Source organism: Bubalus kerabau, chromosome 7, assembly GCF_029407905.1.
Source record: "Bubalus kerabau isolate K-KA32 ecotype Philippines breed swamp buffalo chromosome 7, PCC_UOA_SB_1v2, whole genome shotgun sequence".
NCBI lineage: Eukaryota > Metazoa > Chordata > Mammalia > Artiodactyla > Bovidae > Bubalus > Bubalus kerabau.
The window spans coordinates 43,180,891-43,193,890 of NC_073630.1; the positions used below are offsets into that span (position 1 = coordinate 43,180,891).

At 36.4% G+C, this 13,000-nt stretch overlaps 1 long non-coding RNA gene across 1 annotated transcript in view; it reads right to left on the reverse strand.

Annotated features, from left to right (window-relative positions):
• LOC129657187 (uncharacterized) overlaps window positions 1-11,089 on the reverse strand; it is a 31,748-nt gene extending 20,659 nt beyond the window's left edge. The window contains exons 1-2 of the long non-coding RNA XR_008716589.1: window positions 10,967-11,089; window positions 10,292-10,409 (exon numbers count right to left, since the gene is read on the reverse strand). This is a non-coding gene — a long non-coding RNA (uncharacterized LOC129657187). The remainder of the gene's footprint in view (window positions 1-10,291; window positions 10,410-10,966) is intronic.
• Between the last annotated feature and the right edge of the window lie 1,911 nt (window positions 11,090-13,000).

A 13,000-nucleotide genomic window follows, 5' to 3' on the forward strand; every position in this document is an offset into this window, starting at 1 on the left:
AAGAAGAGGAAAAAGAGGAAGGCATGGGGCAGGGGCTGAGGAAGAAGAAGAAAAAGAGAAAGAAGAGGAGGAGAAGGAGGAGTAGGAATAGAAGAAACTTTGATCTACACACAAAAATGGTTTTACTTTGTAATAATCAGAGATATTCTCAGATGTCCAAAGGAAAGTGAAAGTACCATTTAAATACATTTAGTTTATAAAGTGCTCCATTTATTTTTTAAATTTCAGTTTAATTTTGGTATAATTGGCATATAAATTTTAGGATACCCTGTTTTTATTTTCATTTTCTTCAGATATATACCAGGAAGTGAGATTACTGGATTATATGCTAGTTCTACTTTTAATTTTTTGAGGAACCTCCATAATGTTTTCAATAGTGGCTCTACCAATTTACATTCCCATCAACAATGCACATAGGTTTCTTTTTTTCACATCCTCAACAACACTTGGTTTTTCTTGTGTTTTTGATGATAGCCACTCTTACAGGTATTAGGTAACATTTCATTGTGATTTTGACTTGTATTTCCTTGATGATCAGTACTTTTGGACACCTCATCATATACCTGTTGGCCATTTGCATGTTTTCCCTGAGTAAATGTCTATTCAGTTCCTCTGCTCATTTTTTTTTTTTTTAATTTTATTTTATTTTTAAACTTTACATAACTGTATTAGATTTGCCAAATATCAAAATGAATCCGCCACATCAGTTCCTCTGCTCATTTTTTTAATAGCATTGCTTTGCTTCTTTAGCTACTGAGTTCTATGAGTCCATTATATATACATACATTTGGAGGCATTGATCCCTTATTACATAGACAGTTTAAAAATATCTTCTCTCATTTTGTAGGTTACATTTTCATTTTGCTGATTGTTCCCTTTGTTCTGTAGAAGCACTTTAATTTGCTGTAGTTCTACTTTTTAATTTTGGCTTTTGTTCCTTTGTTTTGCTATCATAACCAACATTGCCAAGATAAATGTTAAAGGGCTTCTTCTCTGTGTTTTATTCTAAGAATTTTATGGATTCAAGTCTTATGTTTATACCTATAATCTATTCCAACTAAATCTTTGTGAGTTGTGTAAGTGGGGATCTATTAGTAATTTAATTCTTCTGCATGTGTGTATACATTTTTCCTAGCAACATTTATTAAATAAACTATTCTTTCTTTATTGAGTATTCTTGGCTTCCTTGTTAAATATTAGTTAACTGCATATGTGAAGATTTATTTCTTGATTCTGTTCTGTTGGTATTTATGATTATTTATAGCTTTTTATGCCAATAACATATTGCTTTGATTACTGTAGCTTTGTAATATAGTTTGAAATCAGCAATCATGATGCTTCTACCTTTGTTCCTCTTTCTCAAGATTGCTTTTGATATTTGACATCTTTTGTCATTCCATACTAATTTTAAGATTATTCTATTTCTGTGAAAAATGCCATTAGAATTTTGAGAGAAACTGCATATAATCCATAGATTGGTTTAGGTAACATAGACATTATAACAATATTAATTCTTCCAATCCACAAACATGATATATCTGTCCATTTATTGGTGCCTCCTTCAATCCCTGGGTTGGGAAGATCCCCTGGAGAAGGGAAAGACTACCCATTCCAATATTCTAGCCTGGAGAATTCCATGGACAGTCCATGGGGTTGCAAAGAGTCGGACACAACTGAGCAACTTTCACTTCAATTTTAATAAGTGTTTTATAGTTTTCACATATAGACCTTGACAGCTTTGTTAAAATTTATTCCTATGTATTTTATTCATTTTTATTTAATTATAAATGGGATTGTTTTCTTGATTTCTCTTTCTGTTAATTCATTAGTGTATAAAACACAATTGATTTTCATATATTCATTTTGAATCCTGCAGTTCTACTGAATTTGTTTCTTATTTATAATAGTTTTTTGGTGGAGTCTTCAAGGTTTCTATATACATCATGTCATCTACAAATAGAGACATAATTTACTTCTTCCTTTCAGTCTTGGTTAACTTTTATTTCTTTTTCTTGACTGATTGATATCTCTATAACTTCCTGTGCTATGTTGAGTAAAGGCAGTAGAAGTGAGCATTCTCATCTTGCTCGTTGTCTTAGAGGGAAAATTTTCAGCTTTTCATCATTGAATATGATGTTATGTGTGGGCTTGAAATGTGTGTGCATGTGAGTTGTTTCAGTCATGTCCAACTCTTTGTGACCCTATGAACTGTAGCCCACCAAGCTGTTCTGTCTATGGGATTCTCCAAGTAAGAATATTGGAGAGGGTTGCCATGCCCTCCTGCAGGGGATCTTCCCAACCCAGGGATTGAACCTGCATCTCCTGTGACTCCTGCATTTCAGGCAGATTCTTAACCACTGAGCCACTGGGGAAGCCCAGTGGGCTTGTAATATGTCACCTTTATTATGCTGAGGTATTCTCCCTCTATACCCAGTTTATTAAGAATTTTTATGATACAAAAAGTCAAAGTCAAAATTAGTCACACAGTTGTGTCTGACTCTTTGTGATCTCATGGACTATATCCTGCCCGGTTCCTCCATCCATGGAATTCTGCAAGCAAGATTACTGGCATGGGTTGCCATTTCCTTCTCTAGGGGGTCTTCCCAACCCAAGGATTGAACCCAGGTCTCCTGCATTGCAGGCAGATTCTTTATCAACTGAGCCACTAGGGAAGCCCTGTTTTATGATACATGGGTGTTAAATTTTGTCAAATGCTTTTTCTGCATCTATTAAAATAATCATATGGTTTTTATCCTTTTTGTTCATTAAAGTAGTACATTTCATTGATTAATTTGCAAATATTGAATCACCTTACCTCCTTACCTCCATGGAATAAATTTCACTGGATCATCATGATGAATGATTCTTTCAGTGTATTTTTGTATTTGTTTTACTAATATTTTGTTGAGGGTTTTTCCATCCATGTGGATCAGGGATATTGGCCTGTAATAATCTCTTGTGTGTTCTTGTTTGGTTTTAGTATCAGGGTAATTTTGGTCTCATAAAATAATTTTAAAAGGATTCCTTCCTCTTCTATTTTTTGGAAGTGTTTCAGGAGGATTGGCATTAATTCTTCTCTAAATATATAGTAGAAATCACCATGAAGCTATATAATTCTCTGCTTTTCTTCACTGGGAGATTTTTGATTACTGATTCAATCTTTCTACTAGTAAATGATCTGGTCAGTTTTTCTGTTTCTTTATGATTCAGTATTGGTGGTTTGCATATTTCTAAGAATTTATCTATTCTTATCTATTCTTATCTTATCTGTCCAATTTTTAATGTATAATTATTTATAGCAGTCTCTTAAGAATTCATGTTTGTTTATTATAAACGGTAATGTCTTTGCTTTCATTTTTCTATCATTTTTCCCTTGGTAAGTCTAGCTGAAGTTTGCTCTATTTTGTTTATATTTTCAAAATGCCAACTTTTAATTTTATTGATTTTTGTATGGTCTTTTTAGTTCCTATATCAGCTCTGATCTTTGTCATTTCCTTCATTCTACTACTTGGGAACCTAGAGTGGGCCATCAGGACTATGGGAAGACAGTGCCTGCCGGCCTTGCCAGAGGGTCTTAAGGGAAGATCACTATTAAGCCCTAATAGTGGGATATATTAGAAGCCTAACCCTCAGGCAATAGTTTTAAAGAATGCAAATAGATCTTTTTCAGGGGAACACTGGAAAGACACAGCAAATCTCCTGATCCCACTAAGGAATATTCCTTTGTATAGTCTTGTGGGTCTTGTGGAAGTAAGCCCCATTAATTTTCAGAACTAGATGGTTTTAAGGCCTACCTATGAGATAGAAGTCTTAAAAAATCAGGGCACTAGATGCTTGGTCTAAACCCTTTGTTTCTCAGAGAGAATCTGAGGATTGTATGTCCCTTTTCTATACCATGTTACTATGCTAGGCTGTGATTTACTGTGAGAATGTTTCTCAACATTATCTATCCATTTCACTGTAGATATTTTCTAGTTCACATGATGTGTAATTCAGTTTCTGTATTTCTTTTGAAAGAAATTATTCCATGTATAACAGTAGATTCAGTGTACTTATGATAGGAAGTAAGTATAGGAACATCTTACATTGACATCTTTGCTTGACTATTTTGTTTTTTTAATTCAAGATACAGTTCTGGCAAGTGTCTAGCTCCTTCTTAACTGATATTAGGTAAATGACCGAGTATCTTATTGAGTCAAATTGCTATCTAACTCAACTCTAAAATCTAGTATGTCAAGTGGATTATCTTTTTGTGTTATTTTAAAAATTGTGAGATGTTTGTACAAAAACCACCCAAAACGCATGTATACCTATACATATAGTACATATGTAAACATAAAGTTTTAAAAAAAGTAGGTTAAATTGAGCAGATGAATAACACCATTAAGTTTTTAGAAAAACCTGAATTTCCCCAGTACCTTGGAAGCCATAGCACCATAACCCAGTCACAGAAGCCTACATACAAACCTTCAAGTTGTTAACTTTCAAAGAAGCAAACATGCAAGGACTACTTCATTGAACCCCTTGCTGTGCAACACGAGGAGCTTACTAATGAAGACCTGATGCATTTAAAGTCCCAGTGAAAAGATGAAGAGAGATAGGATGAAGAAGTCACTGAAGAACCAAAGAGATTCATGATGCAGGAAATGGCAAGAGTTTTTTCTTTATTTGAGGAGGCACTGTTAGTGTTTGAGGCGTGGTACCTGAACGTAGAATGGTATGCGAAGATTGCATCAGCCATTCAGGGAGCAGTACAGTTGTACCCTGTCATCCATGATGAGAAAAAAAAGAGCTACTACCTAGACATCACTGCATAATTTTTTCAAGAGAATATTTAGAATTGAATCCAGCAGGAAACCTGTGCCATCAGAATTGCAGCTTGCCCTCCATTTCTATTGCTGATAATCTTTCATCTCTATCCTCTCTCACCTCGTCTCCCTCCTCGTCAATAACTTTTCTTGCCTCTTCATTAGATGGCAGACACTATATGCCAGCTGTTGTACCATACTCCTGTACTTTTTGAGGTACTGTACTATAAGATTTAAAATATTTTCTTGCTTTCTGTATTTGTTTCTTATGTACTATTTGTGTGAAAAGTATTATAAACTTATTACAGTACAGTACTGTATATTTGATTATGTTAACTGGGTACCTAGGCTAACTTTGGATTTAAGAACAAATTGGACTTATGGATGTGCTCTTGGAATGGAATTCATTTGCATGTAGAGGACTTGCTGTATTTTCCATTCCCTCTCCTACAAGCAGATACTATGCTGAAATTTGTTTTAAAATCTCCTGGATTTCTTGTTTTTTTTTTTTTTTTTTTTTCTTTGCAATTTTCTCTTTCATATATCCATCATAAGCAGATAGTTTAGTTTTTTTGCAATTAGAATTTATATAAATAAAATCACATTGTGTATTCTTTTGTGACATGATTATTTCACTTAGCATGTTATTGAGATACATTCTTGTAGATGTGTGTGTTTGTACTTCATTAATGTTTATTATCATATAGCATTCCTTATTTAATGTATTTTTGACGTTTTTACTTTTGGTGACCATTTGGGCAGTTTCAAGTTTGAAAATATTACTAACAATGCTCCTATGACCAGTTTTATAGATGTAGCCTGAAGTAAATGTGCATACATTTTTTTCTCTAAGAGTGGAAATATTGTGTCTTAGAGAATGCCAAAGTATTTTCAAACTATAAGATATTTCAATTTATACTTTCATAATTAGGTTATACTTTCCTAAGCACTTGTTACTCTTACTTCCTGAATATATTTTTCCATATTTTTTAGTTTTTGCTAGTCCAATTGTTTTTTTAACCAGTCATTAGTTTTAATTGCACACACTGATTGTTAATGGGGTTGTGTATTCCTTCTGTAATAATATCACTGTCATATCATAGATGTCCTCATAGATGACACTGACTATATAAACTTTTACACCTGTAAAGTACTTCTTTAAAATTGTCTGCTCATTTCCTCTTGAATTGTTTGCTTTTGGGCATTTACATAATTGTTCTTTGTATCATGACTATTAATTCTACTCTACAAAATATTTTGCCAGAAAACAGAAAAACTTAATATCTTAATGTCTTTGAAAACTTTATAACAGATTCCTGAGATTTCTCTACAGGCTTCTCATCCTAAAAGTTAAAGTTCTCCTGGCACTGTAGCAATCTATTTTTTCAGATTGAAATCATTTCTATAATGTTCTTGTAAAAATACTCTTTTTTCAAAATAAATGCTATTTTATCCACCTTTTCTAGAGAGCACATAGGTTGTCCTCATCTGTAGAAAATCAAACAGTCTATCAAGATATACCTAAGTGAAGCAGTCTCCAAACTCTATTCTTGAGTCTCATCCAGAGACGAATTACTCCTTATCTTCCTTTTCCCTCATTTTTTGGTTTGTTTGTTCCTGGGCAGTAAAGGGACACTAACATTTTGTATCTATCTGTTGCAAAAGGGGAGATCCCTTCCAGGGCCTGAGAATTGGCTCTTGTCTAAAACCTGGAAATGAATTTTCTGAGGAGACACATGTGCTGACAAAGCAAGAGACTATTGGGAAAGCCTCTTCGGCATTGCCCTGCCAAGATGGATTCCAGCATGAAGGATTCTGGGAGGTTGGTAGGACACATTAATTGACATCTCCTCTCTCCTTTTGACCTTTCACAAATTATTCTGGTTAGTAGTAACTTGTTAGTTATGCATTCTTTACCAGGACTTCCTATTGTAAGATAATTCATGCACATGGTTACTATCATGCCTGGACAGGGTGGGCAGTTTCAGTCAATGGTTCCTCTAACAATAGATATGAGACTGGTGATTTTATTTAGTTTTTCTTTATCTTCAAAAACTGATGTGGCAAAACATATAGTAAAGCACATTTTATAGATGACAAAACTGAAACTTGGAACTAATAGGTAACCTGCCCAAGGAGAAACAGACTATAATTACAGTAAAGGCCAAGCTCATATTCCTTTCTGTCTAATGCCAGTACTTTTGTCTTTTCTACTGCTCCCTCCCACTGAGAGGTATCTTACTATGCCCTTCAATCTATTTATATTTACACATTGAGAGCCATAGAAAGGGCATTGCAATCAGAATGCTTGGTGGAGTCCATTGAATGGTATCTCCACATCTCAACCCAGAGAACTTATGAATGGGACCTTATTTGAAAAAAGAGTCTTTGTAGATGTAATTAAATTAAGTACCTTAAGATGAGATTGTCCTGTATTATTCTGGTTGGGCCCTAAATTCAATGACAAATATCCTAAAGGAGAGAGAAGAAATGATACCGGAGAGGAGATGGTCTTGTGAAGACATGAGGCAGAGACTGAAGTTACATAGACACCAGAGATAGACTGAAACGACAACAGTCACCAGAAGCTAGAAGAGGCAAAAAAAGTGTCCTCCCTTAGAGGTTACAAGTTTTTTTTGACAACTTGATTTCAGACTTCTGCCTTCCAGAACTGTGAGAGAGTAAGTTTTTGTTATTTCAAGTCACCTAGTTTGAAGTATTTTGTTACAGCAGCTGTAGGAAACGAACATACCTGGAGTTGCAATCTAGTTTACCAACTTTTCGGAGAAGGCAATGGCAACCCATTCCAGTGTTCTTGCCTGGAGAATCCCAGAGACAGAGGAGCCTGGTGGGCTGCCATGTATGGTCGCACAGAGTCGGACATGACTGAAGCGACTTAGCAGCAGCAGCAGTTACCAACTTTTTTTGCTATGTAATCTGGAGCACAATACTAAAGCTCTCCAAGTATCAGTTTCCATATATAAAATAAGGATGAAAAGAGAAATCTGGTTGTTTTTATAATTAAATGATTCAATAAATGTAGAGTGCTTAAACATTCCAAGGTGCAAAGTAAGCCCTCAATAAAACTTAACCATTTTTATTATTGATTTATTATCCTGCCAACTAACTCAAACATTACAAGAACAGGAACTAAAGTATATATATTTATATCCTGTCAGAAATGCCCAGCATGGTTCTCATTCGAAATATTTACCAACTTGAATTAGGGAACTGCTAGGAACCACCAAGGCTTCCTCGGTGACTCAGCCATAAAGAATCTGCCTGCATGCAAGTGAGGCAGGAGACATGGGTTTGATCCCTAACTGGGAAGATCCCCTGGAAGAGGAGGGCATGGCAATCCACTCCAGTATTCTTGCCTGGAGAATCCACAGAGGAACCTGGCAGGGGGTTGCAAAGGGTCAGACATGACTGAAGTGACTTAGCACGCATGTAGGAATCACCAGCCAATCAAACTATTCCATAGCAAGTCTAAGGATGGAGGTTATTAAGAAAACAACCAGTCATTACTTAAACTTCTAAGGAAACATTTTCCTGACAATTCAATAATGCAGTGCTTAGAAAATATAGGATATTAAATATAAAGGAGACTTTATAATTTCAACAAATGGAAGATCTTTTTTAAAGAAATATGTTTTTGGAAAATAAATGAAAATGAAATATGGTTGGCTCCCTCTCACTGTTGTTTTTTTTTTAGTTTTATTTTTAAACTTTACAATATTGTATTGGTTTTGCCAAATATTGAAATGAATCCGCCACAGGTATACATGTGTTCCCCATCCTGAACCCTCCTCCCTCCTCCCTCCCCATACCATCCCTCTGGGTCGGCCCAGTGCACCAGCCCCAAGCATCCAGTATTGTGCATCGAACCTGGACTGGTGACTCATTTCATATATGATATTATACGTATTTCAATGCCATTCTTCCATATCATCCCACCCTCTCGCTCTCCCACAGAGTCCAAAAGACTGTTCTATACATCAGTGTCTCTTTTGCTGTCTCATATACAGGGTTCTGGTTACCATCTTTCTAAATTCCATATATATGCGTTAGTATACTGTATTCGTGTTTTTCTTTCTGGCTCCAGTTTCATCCACCTCATTAGAACTGATTCAAATGTATTCTTTTTAATGGCTGAGTAATACTCCATTGTGTATATGTACCACTACTTTCTTATCCATTCATCTGCTGATGGACATCTAGGTTGCTTCCATGTCCTGGCTATTATAAACAGTGCTGTGATGAACATTGGGGTACACGTGTCTCTTTCAATTCTGGTTTCCTCAGTGTGTATGCCCAGCAGTGGGATTGCTGGGTCATAAGGCAGTTTTATTTCCAGTTTTTTAAGGAATCTCCACACTGTTCTCCATAGTGGCTGTACTAGTTTGCATTCCCACCAACAGTGTAAGAGGGTTCCCTTTTCTCCACACCCTCTCCAGCATTTATTGTTTGTAGACTTTTGGATCGTAGCCATTCTGACTGGTGTGAAATGGTACCTCATAGTGGTTTTGATTTGCATTTCTCTGATAATGAGTGATGTTGAGCATCTTTTCATGTGCTTGTTAGCCATCTGTATGTCTTCTTTGGAGAAATGTCTATTTAGTTCTTTGGCCCATTTTTTGATTGGGTCATTTATTTTTATGGAGTTGAGCTGTAGGAGTTGCTTGTATATTTTTGAGATTAGTTGTTTGTCAGTTGCTTCATTTGCTATTATTTTCTCCCATTCTGAAGGCTGTCTTTTCACCTTGCTTATAGTTTCCTTTGTTGTGCAGAAGCTTTTAAGTTTAATTAGGTCCCATTTGTTTATTTTTGTTTTTATTTCCAATATTCTGGGAGGTGGGTCATAGAGGATCCTGCTGTGATGTATGTCGGAGAGTAATTTTTCCAAGATTATCACTCGTTGACAAATCCAATTCAATATTTTTCTTCAACATTACTTCTTAACTACTCACAAAATTAATTGTGCATGGCTGTCCCTCTCTCTATGATGAACCTGAGACAAACACTTTTTCTCACAAACCAGTCAGAAGCAGCCCTGGCCTGGAGGGCTGATTATCATACACAAGTTACATCATCTGTTCATCTTGGCTGTCCCTCAGACACTCTAGATGTTTTGGAGGTGTCTCTTTGGCTAGAATTTATTGTTTCACCCATTAAGGTATTTTATTACCAGCAAGTCTGCCACTGTATATATGGGCTCCACCCAGCCCCCCAAAAACCTTGTATGCAAAGCTTTCTTGGCTGCTAAACAAGAAGCAGGGGAAAGGATTATATCTGGCAGGATTCTACCAGCCTGGACAAGGGGGAGCTGCCTAACTTAATTAAATATCTCTCCTTCTGGTAAGTTAAAAAAAAAAAGCTAAGATTATATAAATAACTATTTCAAAAATACATCCATGCCCTGATTTTATATTTATATCACTAGAACTCATATAGTGTGAATCAGGAAAGTTAAGGACACTTACCTGATATAAGATTAAGTGAGCATGTCTGGAGACAAGGATTACAGTGTGCAAAGCTTGATACTATCAGTAGTTGTGAGAATATGGGCAAGTTACTTGATTTCTCTGTTATTCTTTTTCTCTGTTTATAAAAAGGATTAATAAGAAGACATAAGACACAGGTTTGCATTAAAGATTCAATGAATTATGAAATGCATGCTGCATAAATAGGCAGTCAATAAATGTCAGCATTTATTTCATAAATATTAATTCTGAAGGAAAGCTTAGAAGTGAAGTTGAGTCTTATTGACTCTGAAACAGGTGAGGTTGTCCTTTTCAGGAATAACTAACTATACTTTCAGTGTGGTTCACTTTAATATAGGTAAAGCCAGAGCTCATAAATGGTATCTCCAAGAAGGCAAATAGGCAGCATCCCTTTCCTCAACAAAGTATGGAATCAATTGTGATATAAAACTAAGGAGTCTGACTCCTCATGAAAGCTAAGGTGGTAGATGCATTCCAGTCTCCCCATTCCTTAGGTATCATTTTGGAATAACACTCAGAAGAGAAAGACTGAATCTGCAGAGCAGAATCAAAGGCCTTGATCCTGGTTCATTCTGGCTGTTCTAACAAAAGTGAAAGAAAGTGAAATTATCTGTCATGTCTGACTCTTTGCAACCCAATGGACAAATAGCCTACCAGGTTACTCTGTTCTTGAAATTCTCCAGGCAAGTATGCTGGTGTAGATTGCCATTCCCTTCTCCAGGGGATGAATATTTTTCTTCAATATTTCTTCCCTCTCCCTTCCCTTTTCAATATTTCTTCCCTCTCCCTTCTTTCTGACCCAGAGATCTGTAGGCAGATTTGTTACCAACAGAGCCACGAGGGGAGCTCTAACAAAAATATCATCAACTGATTGCTTAGACAACAAACTTCTATTTCTCACAGTATTGGAGGCTAATTCTAAGATCAAATTGCTGGCAGATTCAGTGTCTGTTGAGGACCTTCTTCCTGGTGCATAAATTACCCTCTTCTTGCTGTGTTCTCACATGATGGAAGGGGCAAGGGGGTTCTGTGTAGTTTCTTCATACAGGTATTAATCCTTCTCATGAGGATTCCACCCTTGTGAACCAGTTATCCTCCCCAACGTCCTGCCTACAAATACCATCATACTGAGAACTAGGTTTCAATATATGAATTTTGAGAGAAAACAAACATTCTGTCAACAGTGCAAGTGAAAGTCGCTCAGTTATGTCTGACTCTTTGCGACCCCATCGCCTGTAACCTGCTAGGCTCCTCTGTCCAACAAATTCTCCAGGCAAGAATACTTAAGTGGGTTGCCATTTCCTTCTCCAGGGGATCTTCCTGAAGCAGGGATCGGACCTGGGTCTCCGGCATTGCAGGAGATTAATTAACTTGTAAAGAGCATGGTGAGTAAAGAGCATTATAAGCAAGGAACATTGGAAAAAGGCTTCCAGGAGTCACACTGGGATGGTCATACAGGACCATTCAACGTGACTTTATCATAATAGTTCTACAAAGTCTCTTCTGTTTTGTAGACACCTAACTAATGATTCCAGTACTCTTGCCTGGAAAATCCCATGGACAGAGGAGCCTGGTAGGCTGCAGTCCATGGGGTCGCTAAGAGTCGGACACGACTGAGTGATTTCACTTTCACTTTTCACTTTCATGCATTGGAGGAGGAAATGGCAACCCACTCCAGTGTTCTTGCCTGGAGAATCCCAGGGACGGTGGGGCCTGGTGGGCTGCTGTCTATGGGGTCGCACAGAGTTGGACACGACTGAAGCGACTTAGCAGCAGCAGCAGCAACTAATGATTGAGGATGGAGAGGGAATTTTTGTAATTAAAAAATTATTAAAATAAATGTCTTATCTAATGGGTTAAAAGATATTGAGTGAGTGAGTAAAGTGAGTGAAAGTCACTCAGTTGTGTCTGACTCTTTGGGACCCCATGGTCTGTCCATGGAATTCTCCAAACAAAAATACTGGAGTGGACTGCCATTCCCTTCTAAAGGGGATCTTCCAGACCCAGGGATCAAACCCAGGTCTCCTGCATTGCAGGCGGACTCTTTACTGTCTGAGCTACCAGGGAAGTCCCTGAAAGATATTTGAAATACACTAAATCATGCACTTCTGTATGTAAGCCTTTGACTGCTGATGGAAAGCAGAGATTCTAGAGTCAGACTTGTGGGTGTGGATTCTGGCTTTGCTCATTATGAACTGTGTGACCTACATCAAACTATATAGTGAACTTACTTAAACTCTCTGGACCTCTGTTTTCACGTATATAAAATTCAGGTAATAAGATCCACCTTAAAAGATGATGAGAAGTTTAAATAAGTAAATAGACACATTACTTATGAGAGTGTCTGTTGCCTAGTAAGTGCTCAAAGTTTATTAATAGTAACATTATTATTCTTAAAATTGCCTTTTTTTCCCTTTGATCTATACAGTGAATTTCACATAGATATTCAAAAAATGTTTGATGAAGATATGAACCAAAAGACTTTACAAAATACTCAAGCATTATATTTCAAAGGCTTATTTTTATATAAATATAATGGAAGAAGTACATAGCTAGACAAATCTTTACAAATGTAGGCAATCAGTGACTTGAATTTCATTTAGGTAGAAGGGGAAATTGCTAAATAAAAATTAAAACAAAACTCTGCAAGGAACCGTTTGAAACTTTAGAATTGATTTAATATAAAAA